Consider the following 17,720-nt stretch of genomic DNA (forward strand, 5'->3'; position numbering starts at 1 on the left):
CATCTCCTCCCTCAATCCTGTAGGGTCATAGGTGGACTGGAGGGTCTATACCTCAATTCCGCTGAGCTCATGGGTTTTAAAACATCTTCCTAACTATAGCGTGCTGGGCAGATGTGAGCTCATGGCCCTTGTCAAAGCAGAGGTCTTGTGATGGGATTTTCGGTGGCTCATAAGTGCTTGATGGAAAGGCCTTTCATAAGAGTGGCCCAAGGACCTGCAGCCCCCTATCTTGCCCACTTGCAGTTTGAAGTGATTGTGTCCACTGCCAAGTGTAGGGTACAAATCCAGCCAATTCTGCCTCTTGTCTCTGCTGCAGTGTCTGGGACTTTTCAGGTGCCCAGGGACTCTATGCTGCTGCCACAGCTCCCACCCCTGTTCATCTTCCTCCCTTTCTTCCTGCCTAGCCGAGACTGATTGAACTTGGCCTCTGAAGAGCAATTACTTTCCAGGAGTTCCCAGTCCAATGGGTGAGGCAGATGAAAGACTGATAATTATAGCCCAGCCTGAGTGGTGTATCTTAGAAAGGTATTGATGGCTGATTCTGTTTCAGCCATCGTGAAACTCCTTTAAGGCTGTTGTTCCCATCACCTGTTTGGTGAAGCCCTTTCTGGCTCCTCCTGGCAAAGGGAGCTGCCCCTCATGTGTCCTCCCTGGGTCTGTGTTGTGCTTGCCCCTTCCCAGCATCTCCTCTCCTGCGCTGCCATGGTCGTCTCCTCAGGGCTTGTTCCCTACTGCCAGACTCCGTGAGGTCTAGGTCACTGCTCCACTAAGTTCTGGGTCCCTGGAATGCAAGAAGTGCCAGAAACTGTCTCCTGTGAGAGTAAGTTCAGCACCAATGTGGGGGGATAAAAATCTGTTGTTTTAAGAACTGGCACCAAATTCCCCTTAGAAGTGAATCATCCCTGTTTAGAAACATTGATTAGATTTTCTAGGGGAGAAAACAGAACCACGGGGGCTGGATGCTGCTGCTTTGCCAGTAGGCAGGGTTTGATGGAGCGGGAAGATGAAGAAGGAAGATGACAGGGCAGGACCAGCAGTGAGACAGTGAGGGAGAAGGATTTTAATAGGTTCCTATCATTGCAAAGCCGATCCCTCTGCGTCTCCAACTGCCAGTAAACCTCTACCCACGCAAATGCCTGGTGGCAGTGTGTTTGGGATGGAAACTAAGGAAAAGGACTTGCACATCTGTGTGGCTGTGGTAGAGGACTTGAGCAAGAAGCTGAGACTGTCCCAAACTGAAATTCAGTGGAAGTAGGGCTCCTGTCACAGGAAATTGAGACGTGACCAGTCTTTGCCCCACATCAAGATTCCACAGACATCTTGGGAAAGGAGTTCACAGTCTTCCACCATCCACAGACTGGGGTGGGCTGTGAGTCATTCTAGTGTAGCCTTGCAGGGTCAGCATGACCCTGCTGACCCCAGCTTGCAACACCAGGGCATCGGTCTCTGGTTGCCACCACTGGAGGAACAAAGACCTCTCTCACTTAGGTTCTTGTGCTGCCCATTGCCCATGGCAGCAGGGCTGCTGGGTTGGGGTGGCCTGATGCCTCCTGAGAAGCCCTAGGGAACCTCCTCCACTTGTCCACATCAGGAGAAGAAGAGCGATTCTAAAGGGATGTTGCTTGACTTCCACTCACAGCTGCCCAGGAAACCGCTACTGCTGCCTCCCTTCCTTGACATCTGCTCTACAAGTATCCCAAGCAAACAAATGGAGAGGCTTAGATCTTAGCATACAAATCAGTGTTGGATAAGGGGGCCTTGAAGCCAGCTGGTAGCTCCAGATTTATTTCCTCGGATTTGCTAAGAAACCTATGGTAGCTTGAGCGACAAGCATTGACCAACTGGCACTGACCAGCCCTACATGTTCCCTTTGTAAAGACAGAAGTTGAGCAGGTTATCACTGGCCTGTGAGGTTCAGGTAGGGATGGGTGCACCCACCAAGCCCCAGGCCACCCTGACTCTCTTTTGGCTCTCACTGAGCCCAGAGACCTCTCGCTTCTCCCATGAGTGAGCATATTTCCTCCCTCCCTCCCTATCTCCCTCCTTCCCCACTTTCCTCAACAGACATTCCTTGAGCATCTCCTGTGTGCCAGGACTGCACTTGGCATGGACTGCTCAGAGTGGACATGACATAATCCCTGCACTCAGGGGGTCTTCATCTAGTAGAGACACAGACAGACATAGCAATGGACAGTCACATATATTATGGAAGGGCATTGGCAGATGTGTCTGGGAGCTCTAGGACCATTGAAGGGGCATGTAGTCCAAAATGGGTGGGACTGGAAGCTTCCTGAAAGAGATAATGAGAAGCTGATCTTAGAGCAGGGGTCCCCAAACCCCGGGCCGCGGACCAGTACCGGTCCCTGACCTGTTAGCAATAGCGCCACACAGCAGGAGGTGAGCGGTGGGTGAATGAGAGAAGCTTTATCTGTATTTGCAGCTGCTCTCCAGTGCTAGCATCATCGCCTCAGCTCCACCTCAGATCATCAGGCATTAGATTTTCATAGGAGCACCAGTCCGTGGTGCCAAAAAGGTTGGGGATCGCTGTCTTAGAGAATAGTGAGAAGGAGTTAGCAGAGTTGAGAGGGTCGATAGGCAGAGGCAAGAGCAGGGTTGAAGGCACAGATGGGACAGCCATGCCCTGTAGCAGTAGAGCAGCCTTGGGACTTCTGGCGACCCCTCTCAGACCCCTGTCCTGGTTCCACTTTGGTGGGCTGGCATCTACAGGCCAGGCAGGACTCAGCCTGGCACACCACTATTCCACTCTGCCTCCAGTCTGCTGCCCTGCCAGAGGCCCAGCCTGATGTTTTGCTCATGCACAAATGCCTCTCTAAGCTGGGCTCAGCTGAGGCTTCCTGGGGCACTTTTATCATTGTGAGGTACATAAATCAGGGTTTGAAATTTCAGTCACAGAAGCCAACTCTGGCTGGGTTAGGCAGACAAGAAATTTATTCAAGGATATGTCATAGCACAGAATCTCTGGGAATGGCAGAGTACCAGAAACAGGAGTAGGATTTCATAGGCAGCCCCCAAGCACTCCATACCAGCCACAGCTCTGTCTTCAGAAACTGGACACGAGAGCCTACTCCTGACAGCCAGAATGAATTCCACATGGCATCTGCTTCCTGGGTCACCCCTTCCCATCCTGAAACTTGTGGAGCCCAGGTCTCATGACTAAGCCCTAGCTACAAGGGAGGTGGAAGGGAGGCTGGCTTTGTGAGGGAAGATGGAAGAAACTCATAATGTGGGGAATTCTCCAGAAGCAGGGCGAGTATTCAGAGGTATTGCACAGGCAAAAGAAAAATGTACAGGGGCTCTATAATGCAAACGGTGACGGGGAGCCCACTTTCTAGCATAATCTGAGCGTGATGGGTACCCCAATGGCCTGCCCTAAGCCACTCTACTTCTTCTTCTTTCATTTGTCCTTTTGCTCATTCATTCATTCAACCAATCATCAGTGACAGTTTTGGTGTTTTGGGGGGCCTTGTCCTGGGTATTAAGGTCCCTGAGATTAGTCATATCTTTCATTGCATACCTCTCCCACCACCCCAGGGGCTTACTGTCTGGTGGGAAGAATAAGAAGTAGGCCTGCAATTCTGATGCCAGGCAGAGTGATTTGCTTCAGCCATGATATGGGGAAGTGGTTACTTTTATTGTAGGGTGACTTTGTGGAGAATAGAGCTTGAGCTGGGCATTGAAGTGCAGGTGGGATTTAGATGTGTATGTATGTATGTATGTATGTATGGATGGATGGATGGATGGATGGGTGGATAGATGGATGGGTGGGTGGATGGGGGAACATGAAACCCCAAGCAAAGGCCTGGAGAGGAGTTCACTGAAAGTGTACAGGGAACGTTCTGGCAGTTTAATACAGTCCTGGTGGATAGGAAGTGGTGTGTGCTTGCAGTATGTCAGCAGTTCTCAGTAAGGAAGAATTGAGTCTATTTGGACAAAGAAAAAGAGGGTGAAATGGCGAAGGGGGATTTACAGAGGGGGAGGCAGACAGGGATGATCTTGTGTTGGGCCTCAAATTCAGGCTGAGGACTTGGTTGATCATCTAGGCAGCAGGAATTATTGTAGGACCTGGACAGACCAGGGGTGGGATTGAATCTGAGTTTGGGCAGATCTCCTTGATGAATCCAGGGCTGGATGGCAGGGGCTGGGCTCAGAGGCAGGGCCAGGCCCACACCCACCCCAGGCCTCTATCACCCGCTGCTGGGCACAGAGTGGGCATTTGGGCACTTGCTTGTAAGCTGATGTAGAGAAAGAAGGGGGCCAGGTGCTGGCACTGTGCTAGATGTTTGATGTCCCTATATTTCCTTATCCACCTAGACGGGTGAATCAGTATGAGGCAGGAGAAAAGCTCTCTGTAAACTGTAGAGGGCTGTACTCAAGTGTGAGGGGTCCTCCGAATCCAGGTGGCTGGGCCTCAGCGCCTCCCATGTCACAGGACTCCCTCCCATGTGTGGTGTGGTGACACATGAGGAAGGCAGGGGCAGACTGAGAATTAGACTGTATTTTACAAACTATTGCCATCAGCCAACCATGGCACTTTCCATGGGAGCAAGGAAGGCCTGATTCGGGTTGGCTATTCCCATTAGTAGACTGAAAAAATCACTGTTGGGGAGATTGCCCCAGGTAGAAGGCCACTAAACCAAGGGGCCACATTTTTCTCTTTTGGGAGACACTCCAAGAAGGGCCCCGATTGCTGACTTGGTCATAGCGACCTCCCTAGGTTCACACGGGGAAGGCCTGCCTGCCTCTCACCTCTGGAGGTCTCAATCTCTCATCATAGAGCTTTGCCTTTATGCTTGCCCCTGCCTGGGGGTCACCCTGGTTTGCAGGTCCTCTTCTTCCAGGGATTAGCCCAAGACAATGGAGAAAGGCATCCAGGGCAGCCCAGCTTCGGTGCCAGGGTGGCTTCTAGGCACCTTTGTGAAGTAGACACCTGTCTGCCCAAGGAACAAGGCCACCTGATGCTGCATGTCCCTCCACTGAAGGTCTGAAAGTTTCCTTTGTGGTTTTCCACAGGCTCAGTGGGCAAGGCAGGGTGAGAGGAGCCTGGGGCGAAAGGCCCTGAGGGAGGGAGTGTCTCTCAAAGGCTTAGAGTCAGTGGCTTTATTCTAGAACAGGCGACCCAGGGCCAACAATACTGCTCTAGCCACAGGGCTGTGAGCATATCCAGCTTCTTGTCTGAGAACTTTTAAGCTCTTTTTAAAACGCTCCCTGATCACCTTCCCCAAGGTGGGGGGCGGACAGTGGCCTGCTCCTGCCTCCCATGAGTGTTCCCTTCTTGGGGCAGGGGAATTAGGACAGCGAAGGTGTCCTGCGGTCTCTGTAGGGGGTATTCCACCTCTGTTAGCCTTTTTCTTTGTCTTTGTTGTCATGGTGACAGTTGTTGACCTGAAGTCCAGGTAATGTGCATGCACCAGAAATCACAAATTTCATGGAGGAAGGGAGCATGGCCGTGAAGGAAGAAGGCCGCTAAACCAAGAGGATGGGAGAGGCATTCTACATGGAGTGTGGTAAGCATTCAGTAGAGCCCTTTGCCGCCACCCCACACGCCTCCTGCCTGGAGAGGCAGGTGCACTGGGTGTAGGGGACCCACCTTTTGTTTTTTTCTTGGAAGATGTCGTGACTTGTTTTCTCTTAATCCTGCTGAGCTTTGGGATTCTCATCTGGAAAATGGCAGCTCCCCTCTGGAGAAGTTTCCACGTCGTAGGACTTTGTTATTCCCGCTCACGTTTGAGTCACTGTTTCCTGAGCCTGGAATGGAATGTTTACCGTGGCTTTTTATAGAAATGGCCATAGCCATGAACTCCCCCATTAGATGTGTATATCTCCCTCCATCCCAGGGCACATGCTGAGAAACAGGCATGAGATCTGGAGGGAAACCCCTGGGTCTCACTAGCTTTGGGACTCTGGAGATGCCATATCACCTCTGGAGGTCTCAATCTCTCATCTGTATTATGGGGATAATATTACTCACCCAGCAGGGAAAGAAGGGCCTGATTGATGAGCCAAGGGCTGGTCGGGTGCACGGAGGCAGTGGTGTACCGAGTTACCAACTTTCAAGGACCCTGTTCTTCTGCCCCCCGGCAACACTTGCCTGTCCTGTGCAGAATGCTGGCTCTCGCATTGGTCCTTTTCTTAGAGCCTTGGTCGGAAGGGAAGGCACTGTGCCCTAGTCCTCTGTCCTGGGCGTCCACCCGGGGGAGCCCTGAGGCACTTCCCCAAGGAAGTAGAAATGGGCTCCGTGACTCCTCTTAGCTTCCCAAGAGAGCAACAGCCATTCTGCCTGTGAGTTGGAGGAGTTGAGATAGAAAACGTGGAACCAAAATAGCTTTTTTCCATAAACAAAGCTGCTTTTCGTTGGGGGAATGTAAACAGGCAGATGTATTAGGAGACTGTGCCATCCGGCAGAGCAGTGGGAGAAGCGACAATGGAAGGCCCAGAGCCTGGACTCTTGGCGGCATCTCGGCTGCCCTTCAAGCAAAAGGCCTGGCGGTGAGGCTGGTCCTGTGCCCAGGGTAATCAGGGTAGCTGGACACCCTCCTTGGCTTCCCACAGCACCATGGCCACACAGCAGCCCCCATTCTGACAGGACTGGGAGCCTCTCCTTATATTATGTGCAGCCCCCCTTGGGCTGAGAGTGTTTTCTAGGGTGGGAGGCATAGGGACATCTGGCCTCAGGGCCCATGCGTGCAGCCTGGCATCGAGCAGGCAGCAGGAAATGTGGCCATTCCTGTCTCCCATCATCCCAACCTTTGTGCTCCCCATTCTGTTGTTCTATGAATCAGCCTCGAATCCAGTGAAGGTGCCTTACATTGGGAGGTCAAGTGTAGGATTGGGTTGTCTATTGCAGGGCAGGGAGGGCAAGAGTGGGAGAGAAAAAGAGAGTGAGAGAGTGTGTTTGAGCTGTTCTGTCCCAGTGGGTGGGCAGAGGCTTATGGTATATTGAGTCATTGCTCAGTCTCAGAGGTGTTTAGCCCCCACAGGACCCCTTGGCTTGGCCCCGGCAGCTCTCCAAGGGCTTCTGGGAAATGCGCTCATTTCCGGGTTGGTAGCTGTCGCTTTACTGAGACTACGGACCTGTTTTTGGTAAGGAGTTGGTGGTCTAGCCTCACAGCTGCTGAGCTGTCCCCAGGGTGATTTATCAAGGAAGAAAAGATCTTTCAAGAGCCAGATGGAACCTTGACCATCACACTGAAAAAAAATCACACAGCACCCCTGTCGTACCTGCCATGAGCTTTGTATGACAGAGATGTTATTATATCCCATTTACAGATAAGAAAACAAGGCCCAGAGCAGTGAGGGGGCCTAGTTCCAAGAGGCAGAGCTAAAATCCCGCCCCAGCAGCCAGCCTGTGCTCGGAGGTATCTCTCCATCATGCCATGATCTTGGCCGGGAATACTGAGGCCACTGCTTCCTTTCGAAGGGGAGGAAATAGAAGCCCAGGGATGGTTAAAAGCTTCCCCAAGACAATTAAGCAAAAATCTGGGGTGGAGCTGAAACTGCCACCAAATCATGTCTTCCAGCCTCAAGGCCAGAGTCCTGTCCACTTCACAGCTGCTTTGTTGTATACCCATGAATGAAGGCAAGGGTGGTGTCAGGCACTGGAAGGGAGGCAGATGCCTGAGAGGAAGCCAGGCTCAGGTGCTGAGGAGGGCAGAGCTGCCTGCCCAGGAAACAAAGGAGGAATGGCTGGACCCTCACCTGTAAAATGAAATGATGAGAGTATCTGCCACATAGGACAGGTATGAGCATCAACTGAGACCTGGCACCAGTCAGAGGAAACCATTTCTCTACACAGCCTTTGTATGTCTGAAGGTAGTGACACTCTCCTTGTAAAAACAGCACTTAGAAGAGAGCCTCTGGCAGAGGGGATGTGACAACCTTGCTGACAAGTCCCCACCCCAAGTACAGGCAATACATGCCTAGTTGAAGTCAAGATGGATACTTCCTACAGAGGAGCTGAGTGGAGACAGAGGCTGGGGGTCTGGAGGGAGGGGACTTGGCTGCAGCCCTGGCAGGGGGTCTGAGGGGAGGATGCAGTGAGAGCCCAGGTAGGAGGTGGGGGCCTGGTAGGGGCCTGAGCAGTAGGCTGACCAGTGGAGGGACAGGCGTGGTTTGTGTTGAAGACTCAGCAGGGGGCCAGCTGGTGGGGCTGACAGGCTGGGGAGGGCTGTCCTGGTGACCCTACAGGGGACCTTGAATAAAGCCCAGGAGAGGCCAAGGAGGTGAAACTGGAGAAAGAGGAGACAGGCCAGGAGGGGGGCTTAGGAGAGAGGAGTTCGTGGGAAAGGTGTTTGCATCCTGGAGCAGGAGCCAAGAGCCATGTAGAGTTATTTTCTTGGATGATGTGTCCCCTTAGGAGGAGAATGTCTGACTGGCTCTGAAATGTCTGATCAAAGCAGAGGATCAATATCCTTACTGGTAGAGGGGCAAGTACCAGCTGAGGTCCATAGGGGCCTATTTCCACAAAGATCCAGAGTCCCACGTGAGCCCTCCCCACGTCCTCGGCCCATTTCTGAAAAGAGCCCCTCGTGGTCCCAGTCCTCCCAGCATGGATCCAATCCTGGAGAGTCTGTTTCTACATGTCCTCAGGCCCACCCCCTTCTTTCTTTCTCGTCAACCCCTCATTCTGGCCACTGTCCCCATCTAGCTATTGTCCAGCCTCCTTGTGGTGCTCCATGTTTCTCACCTTGCTCTACCCTCCCCAGAACTTTCCACCTGCTTCTTGCTGCCGGATAGAGCCTAAGAAGGGTCTCATAGCATTGAGGTGCACTTGAAACTCCCATGGTCAAAGACCTTCTGTGGTTCTTTAAAGAAATACACGCTCCTGGTCCTTCCCTGCCTCAAGACCCGGCCTTGTTCGGTCTGTGTGTTACCCACATGGCCTGTATCATGTTCCAGACCCTGTGTCTTTCTCCACACTTTTCCCTCTCCCTGGATGTCCTCTTCTGGCACCTCCTGCCCCTCATTTCCTGGGATGGGAATCCTCGGCTCCCTTCCCAGCCATGTGCTCTGGCCAGAGGTACCCAGCCAGAACTGTCTCTCCCAGAACACTCTGGAGATGTGTGTTGGGAGTAGGGTGGGAATGGTATGGAGGGTCAAGATGAAGGTTGGGGCTGGTTCTCAGCCTGGATGTGCTCTTCATGAGCTTCACTTGGCTTTGGGGTTCTCTGATCACTCATCCCTTCAGCTTTGCCAGCTCAGGGCAGTGACCCTGTTGCCCCATGAGAGCTGGTGGCTAGAGCCCAGCATTGCCCCCAACTGCAGATGTCCCCATGTGGTTGGCTGCTGCCTCTTCTGGACCTTACCCCGCTGTTGCAGCTGGTGCTACCCTACCCTGCACCCTCCACTTAGCCTCCTGATCAGGGTTCGAGTGAAATCTTGGATCGGGGCTGAGCTGAATCAAGGATTCCGAGACCAAGTCCTGACTCTGGTCTGCTATAGAGAGGATGGTGGGTTCCTGGAGCCTGCCTTCAGCTCTAGGAAAAGCTGCCATGGTAGGTGGATATGGGCAGCTGTGGGTGTGAAGCTGTGCCTCTGAGGACCCACAGGCTTGCCTCCCCCTAGGGAATTGAGAACGTGGTCAGGGCTATGATTCACAGCTGCTGCTTTCATGAGGTCATCTGTGGCCTCCTCCCTGCGCCGGGCTGGGCTGGGTGAGGGCTGGCCCAGTGGGATGGGGTAGCTGGTCCTCCCCTCTTCCTCTCCCTGGCAGGCAGATGGGAGGTGGGAAGGCAGGAAGGTAGGAAGGTGGGCTATCAATCTCTGCCACCATCTAATTACCTAGAGAGGTAATTGCTCTGGATTCTCTCTGACACCTCAAGATTTCTCTCAGGGGCCTTCTATGGCAGAGCCGAAATAACCCTAAGGAGGCTGCAGGCCCCAAGACAGCACCTATTGCTAAACTCCAACAACTCCCCGTCAGCCCCGCCGTGGCGTGCCCGAGCTTTGAGACAGCGTGAGTTTATGACAGGTCCCATTATGTCTCTTGCACAAGCACTGAGTGTTGAAATACCCAACGGATGATGACAGTGTTGAAATAACCTGTCGTCTCAGCACTTTCCCCATCATTAGCCAGATGTTCCAGCCCTCAGAAGCGTTTGCAGCCTTTTGCAGAGAGGGAGGGGGCCTGGACTGAGGCAGCCAAAGCTTGGATAAGAGGGTCTATATGGAGTCCCCAGGAGAACAAAGTAGGGGGTAGGTCAGCCTTAGAGGAATGTGAGAACGGAGGGGAGGTTGGGTCTCCTGGGGGAGGAGGAGAGGCTGGCATCCATCGTCCCTTCATCCCAGAGTCCCATGATCACTGCTGGAGAACCCTGTGTGTGCTTTGCCTAGTGAGATGATTTGGGAGGGAATGTCCTCCCGGGCCCACAGGGAGCTGGGCATGTGGGCCTAGAGAGGCGAAGTGATGTCCTGAGGCCCTCTTGAATTGGGCCTGTGACTATGAGGCCTGCGCCTCCATCGTGCTGTCTCCCACCCTGTATTCCCCGCAATGGCCTTCAGAAGATCACACTTTGACCAAAATGGTTGCTAATGCTGGGGCAAGCAGGCTGGGGCTAGATAGACCCTTCGGATCACCTACAAGAAAAGTTTCTGGAATCAGTTATCTGGCCTGGGTTTGCATCCCAGTTCATTCTTTCCTGTGTGATGTTGGGCGACCCTTTACCTCCCCGGGCCTCAGTTTCCTCATCTATAAAGGGAAACTAACAGATTCTCCTGTGTTTGTTTTATACTTAACCTCTACATTGCGCACCTGTACAAAGGGACTTTTCTAGTAGTTATTATCATGTAACATAAGCTCTCTTGATAAGCACAAGGCCCTGTCACGGGCAGCATCCGAAGCCAGGTGAGGGACAACCACCAGCTGTGGAGGAGACTCTAGCATTCGTGGGGGGTGGACAAGAGACTGAGCTCCTATGTCTGGTGTTGATTTCTGGAATTAAGTGGAGGAGATTTTAGCTAGTAACTGGGACTACAGTTGCCAAGAGAGTACACCTGGGTGGGGAGACAAAGTTTTTATCTTTAGTGCCTTCCCTTTCTCCTATTTCTGGAGCCGAATGTATGTCCCCATGCCCTCTCTCTCTCTTCCTTTCAGGAAATGACAAGCTATCAATCATTCACACCTTAGTGAAAATGACTTTTCTAGGAACATAGCTTCTCTGGGCCAGGGTGTCAAGGAATCTAGGAACCAGGCTGGAGCCACATCTCTGGGCTGACAGTGTTGCCATCTTCATTCTCTGTGGACCCAACCTGACTTGGGCTGCCAGTCTTGCCTTATTTGTCAAAAGCACTAGCTTTCTGCCAACACCTCCCCGATCCTCCTGGCTCAGAGTAAGAGGTGGGCCCCAATCAGAGGCCCAGTCTGGGCCAGTGAGGCAGTCTGTCCTGGGTTCCACGTACTGTGTAGCACTGAGTGAATGCCTTCTGCTCTCTGAGTTTCAGTTTCCTCATCAGTATTAGGGACTCAAGAAAGCCTGTGATTTATAGTGTTAATGTGGGATGTGGTACATGGGTGCTTCTGGAGGGGATCTTGTGGCCATGACCGCGCTGGGCTGGGGGACAGTAGGGCTCTAACAGTAGGTGCTGGCTGAATCTGGAAGGAACATTTGGCTCAACTGCTCAGCAAAGGGGCTGGAGGGGAAAGCTGGGCAGCCAGGGGGCTACTTACGCCAAAGTTAGGCTCGATATAGATGCCTGTTTTAAAGCGTTGGCATCTCACCTCCTCTGTTGCCACCTCTCTGGTCCAGGTCACCATCATCTCTCTCCTGAACAGAGCTATAAATCTCCTAAAGGGTCCCCGACTGATCAGTCTCCAGGGGCAGCAGAGTAATCTTTTGATTTTCCAGAGATCTTTTAAAATCCTAAATCAGGTCAAAAAACATCCCCCCACCTAATCCTTTTGAAACCCTTACTGAAGTCTTTCCATTGCACCTAAAATGAAATCCAGACTCATCATTACAGCGCCTCTCCCAGGCTCCCTTCCTCCCTATGGTTGCAAGGCTGCCTCAGGACTCTGGCACTTGCTGTTCTCTTTGTATCACGTGCCCCCACGCCCACCCCAATCTCTTCTCCTGGCCCCATCCTTCCAGTTTAAATGTCAGCTTAAATGTCATACCTATCCTCAGGGATGCCCTCTTGAACTGCTCCATCTAATGGAGCTCCCACCTCTCCAGTTACTTTCTATCATATCCACTTGTTTCCTTTAAAATTTCTGTCACACGTGTAATAATCTCACATATTTATTATCTCCCCCACTAGAATATAAGGATCTTGACTTTCTTGCCCACCACTGCATCCTTGCTGTGCCTTGCACATAGTAAGTAGTCAGCAATATTTGTTGAATGTGCAAAGGTGTCAGTTGATGAACTAACTCATTTATGTGGGGGAATGGTGATTTATTGATTTAATATCGGCCAAGTGATTTACAAAGAGTGCACCCTTTACCTGGGACTGCCATTGTCATCGCCTGGGGACTTTCAAAGACTCCTCATGCCTGAGTCCCTCCCCTAGAGATGTTGGTCCGACTGGTCTGAGGAGGGGTGTGGGTATCAGTATGAAAAATCTCTAGCTAATTAAAATGTGTCTCCAAGGTTAAGAACCACTAATATAATCCTCAAAAAAAAAAAACCCCAAAAAACAAAAAACAAAAAACAAAAAACAAAAAAAAACTTTTTTATTTTAAGCTAATTGCAGAGTTACTAAAAAGTTGCAAAAATAATTGTGGAGTTCCTATATATCCCTCTTCCAGCTTCCTCTAAAGTCAGCATTTTCTATAACCACAGTACAATTATCAAAAGCAAGAAACTAACGTTGGTGCGACACTATTAAGTAAACAGCAGATCTTGCTCGAATTTCGCTTGATTTTCACTCCTGTCCTCTTTCAGTCCCAGGACCCCACGCTGCTTTCCATCGTCACTTTTCCTTACTCGACTCTGAGTGCTAACAGTTCCTTTGTCTTCCTTCATCTTTCATAACCTCAACACTTTTGAAGAATGCCGGTCAATTTGAATTTGCCCAGTGTTTTCTCAGGATTGGAGTGAGGTTATGCGTTTTGGGTGAGAATGTTATGTCCTTCCTGGTGCATTATGGTGATATGTCTCACGTTGCCTTAGCTGTGATCACTTGGCTACAATGTGTTGGCCAGATTTCTCCCTGTTAAGTTACTGTCCTTCTTCCCTTATTAGTTAATAAATATCTGGAAAACGATACTTTGAGACCGGGCAGATGCTATTTCTCTTCAAACGTTTGTTCATTAATTTTAATGGCCATTGGTGTATATCATTTACAACAACTATTACCAGGGTGTTTGTCTAATGATGACTTTTCCATTTCCTTCATCCTTCCTACAGTATTAATTGGCATTCTAGTGTATGGAAGAGTTGTCCTTTCTCCCCTATTTATTTATTTATTCAATTATTTATTTATACCAGTGTGGTAAAGTGCCGCTTTTAATCCCTATTAAATCTTGCAACCTTGGGAACTAGGCATCACTACTGCAATTTAGCAATGAGGAACTGTGGTCAGGAGTATGTAAATCACTCGCCTAAGGTCTCGCAGCTGGTAAGAGGCTGAGGAGGGATTCAAAGTTACTCCAGATTCAGATTTTGTCCATCTTTTTCCTGGATCACTGCTGCAGCCTCTGAACTGTCTCTGCCTTCGCCCTTGGCCTTGTAATTCACATTTCCCCTACCCTCAGTACCAGAGCATCAGAACACTTTAAATCTTTCCAGGGACTCCTCCTTTCCACTAGATTGAGCTCAAACTCCTTAGCCTGGGTGAAAAGGCCTTTTCAGATCTTACCTCAGGCATTTCCTCAGGCCTCATCTCGCCCTGTGCTCCCTTCTGAGCTCCAGCCATCCCCAAACCTCCTCCAACTATGTCTAGCCTCTGGACCTTTGCACATGTTGTTCTGCCCTAAGTGGCTCTCCCTTCCTGGCTCACTACAACTCTTCCTCCAGGGCGCAGACTCAGGCATGCATCACCCTAGGCATACCTTCCGGCTTGCCTTGATGGTGGTACTTGCCACCTGCCTTGTCTCGCCTGTTATTGCTCTGGATCTCCTCTCTGTCAGGGAGGGTGGGCCCTTGAGGGCAGAGATTGGGTCTCCGGATCCCCAGTACCTGGCACATCAAGTATTTGGTTGATATTTATGGAATGAATGAAAACTGGACTCCAAAGTCCATGCTCTTTCTGTTGCCCCGTGCACCTACTATGTGCATAGCAGTGTGTTAGGGACTGTAGAAAATGACAGGAAGTTGGAGGGAGAAGAAATATGCCCATAAAACTGAAAGCACTAACTGTGCGAAGGCCTTCGAGGACTCAGTATCGATGAAATATCTACTAGGTTGCAAGTGTTTCACAGTGTCAGCTTAGTTATCCCCTCAGCATTATCATATAGAAAAAGAAATGGGGACTCAGAGAGATAAAGTGGCTAGTATCAGAGCCAAGATCTGAACTCAGCATGCAGGATGTCAGAATGCATTCACTAGCCACTACCCCGCACGGCCTCCTTATACCTAACTAGAGGCCCAGACACAGGGTCCAGACTCAGGGCCCTAATACTATGGGGCCCAAATCCGGTGGCTTTTTGTGGTTTTTCTGTATGTCATTAATTGCCCTCCAGACCTTACCCCTTTGGGTGTTTCTGTTATGGTTAAAAGAGCAATAAAAAACAGCATAATTGGAAGACAAAGGGGACTGCCTGGCCAGCCCGCCCTAAGGAGCGGAGTGCCGGTAACTTGGGTGTGATCCTACCTATGACTCACGAAGAAAAATTACAGCCTTCTGTGCACAGGTGTGTACAAGCCGCTGGGTGGGGTGCAAGCAAACACAGCATTTAAAACCCAGGCCTGTGTTGGGGACTAACCGTCTGACAGTCCCTCCTCTGGTGCACAGTCCTTTACTATTTGCAAAGTACTCCAGAGCCTCACATTGGTGAGGGGCTGGATGCTCTAGGTCAGGGGACCAACAGGCCAGTGCTGAGAGGGAGGATATGGGGTGGCATACCCTGGACAGGTTGTAGCCCAGCAGAGGGAGTCCAAAGAGGTATCCCACCATTCCAATGGATCCGGGAAGGCTTCCTGGAGGAGGCAGGGTATAGAGAACCATCTAAGACTCCCTTCTTCCCTGCCTATCCTTTGTTTGCAGCTGGAAGGAGGTCTTCATCCTGAAAGGGAGGGAGAAGAGGGACACCCAGTAGGTCCCACAGAGCTGCTCTCCTGGCCACCTACCATCATATTGGCTGAGAGCCCTGGGCCTAACCAGCCCAGTCTCTGGACTCTGGGATTACTTGAGAGCCTACTGAAGTAGCCTCTCTCCCCAAATCAGAGAATCCTGCAGCCTGCAGAGAAGTCAGCAGCTGGGTGCTAAGCTGCCTCTAGGGAGCTTGGACATGGAACATGGTGGGTGTGGAAGCTTGGGCCCTGAGGAGGTCTCATCTTGATCCAGAGCTGCCACCAGGGCCCCAGCCACAGTCCCCTTGCCCTACAGGTGTCAGTGGGGCTGTGAGCTTTCCTGGGTTGCCATATGTCTGCCCTGCTCAGAACCTGTCAGTGAGTGACTCCAGTGCTATAGCCCTTTCTCCCAAACTGAGTGTGCGAAGGGGCGCAGACAGGACGCTATGAGTCTAGGACTTTGTATTTAGGGATAAACTGATCACCAGACACATACCTGATAAACATCGATGTTTACTTACATGGCAAGTTGTTTATTTTAATATCAAAGTTTTATGTGAAATACATTTATGTGGTTCAAAATCCAAATTGCTATCCGAAGGCATTCATCAGAAGTCCCATTTCCAATCATGTCCCAGCCACCCCATCCCCTGATCCCTAGAGAAACTCTTAATTAGTTTCTCGTGTATCCGTCCAGTATTTCTTTATGTACCTGCATAAAGCAACATGTATTTACATATATATATATGCTGTTCTACTCTTCGTGTTCCGACCTAATAATACATACTGGAGATTTTTGTATATCGGAACATAGAGAGCAGCTTCCTTCTTCTTCCTCTGCCTCTCTCTCCCTCTCCTCCCATTCTCCCTCCTCCTCCTCCTCCAACAGCTGTATAGTATTCCATTATGTGGATATACCAACGTTTATTTCACTAGTCCTTTTGGATAGACACATGAGTTGTTGCCAGGTGTTTGCTATTTATTACACATAGCTGCGACGAATAAGCTTATACATACTTCATTTTTCAAGTGTTCAAGGCGTATCTGTCGAGTAAATTCCCAGAAGTGGCATTGTTGGGAAAAAGGGTAAATGTGTCTATAACTGTGATAAGAAATGACTAAATCATCTTTCATCGGATTGTACTTTTTTTCATTCCCACCAACAACATGTGAGAGTGCTTGTTTCCCAACACAACAGCCTTACCAGCAGACTGTGTTGTCATACTTTTGGATTTTTGCCTATCTGATAGCTAAGAAATGGTACTCTGGTGTAGTTTTAAGTCATATATCTCTTAATATGAATGAGGTAGAGTACTTTTTTCTATGTTTAAGGGTCACTTAGATTTCTTTTCCTCTGAATGCTCTGTTCAAATCTTTTGCCTTCTTTTCTGTTGGGTCGTTAGTCTTTTTCTTTTTGTTTTCTAGGAACTCTTTGCATATTAGGGAGATTAGCCCTTTAGCTATGATGCGAGTTGCTCCCTGTTTTCTCTCTGTTCGTCTTTTGACCTTGTTTATGGTGCTCTTTATCGTGTAGAAGTTTGTTATTACTGTTATTAATTTAATTCATTATCTTTACTTTTCTGGCTTTTGGATTTCAAGTCATTGTTGGAAGACTTTCCCCATGCTACAGTTATAAAGGGACTCACTTATGCTTTCCTGATTCTCTTACAGTTTTAATTTCTACATCTAAATTTTGGATCCTTATGGAGTTTGTCCTGGTGTCCTGGTCTCCAGCTTTATTGGTCTCCAGCTTGTTTCCCAGTCGTGCCGACACCATTTATTAAAACGTTCATCTTTACCTGCCTGATATAAGAGGCCACCTCTATCAACACTAAATTCCAGTGTATTTTGGCTACGTTTCTGGGCTTTCTTTCTGTCCCATTGAACCGTCTCATGAGTGTGGTAAGTAATTTAAAAATGTATTTTCAAGCTAAAACTCTCAGCTTCCAAACAATTCTGAGCTTGATCCCCCCACCAGTCTATCTCTCCTTCACATAACTGACCCACCTCAAGGTGTGAGTCACTGTATCATCAGAACTGCAGCCCAAGTGCCTCTAATGGTTATTAACTGAGTTGTCCCCTCTTCCAGGAAGTATTCCTGCCATCTTCTTGCCCCTGGGCAGAGTTAGCAACTTGCTCAGCAAGCACCCTGAGCTCACTCCTCTCTCAAAGCTCCTATTAGAGCTATTGGGCTGCATTGTAATTGCCTGTTTACTTGTCTGGGGCTTGATTCCTCCTGGTCGTGAATCAGTCAAGATGTTTCTTACTCATTTATAGGGCAATAATCTGGCTGCAGCCTGGAGTGCCACGTGCAAAGTGTTAGATTCTTGTAAAGTGTTAATCAATCCAGGACATTTTCTAGTTCCCTTTAGGTGCTAGATTTTTCTCCTTCTTCCCATAGCTCCCATTCCTCAGCCATGTTGCCCACCCCCTCACCCCCGACCCCCACCACCACAGGCTCCACACAGACCCCCAGATGGGTACCCTCACCCTTGGGGAGAGGGCTTTGCAAAGTGGCTGAGGGCCTGGACC

At 50.1% G+C, this 17,720-nt stretch overlaps 1 long non-coding RNA gene across 1 annotated transcript in view; it reads left to right on the forward strand.

Annotated features, from left to right (window-relative positions):
* Positions 1-17,720, forward strand: part of LOC120591621 (uncharacterized) — a 51,682-nt gene that overhangs the window by 16,033 nt on the left and 17,929 nt on the right. The window contains exon 2 of the long non-coding RNA XR_005649930.1: positions 16,860-17,090. This is a non-coding gene — a long non-coding RNA (uncharacterized LOC120591621). The remainder of the gene's footprint in view (positions 1-16,859; positions 17,091-17,720) is intronic.

This window comes from Pteropus medius, unplaced genomic scaffold (genome assembly GCF_902729225.1).
Source record: "Pteropus medius unplaced genomic scaffold, Ma_sr-lr_union100, whole genome shotgun sequence".
Lineage (NCBI taxonomy): Eukaryota > Metazoa > Chordata > Mammalia > Chiroptera > Pteropodidae > Pteropus > Pteropus medius.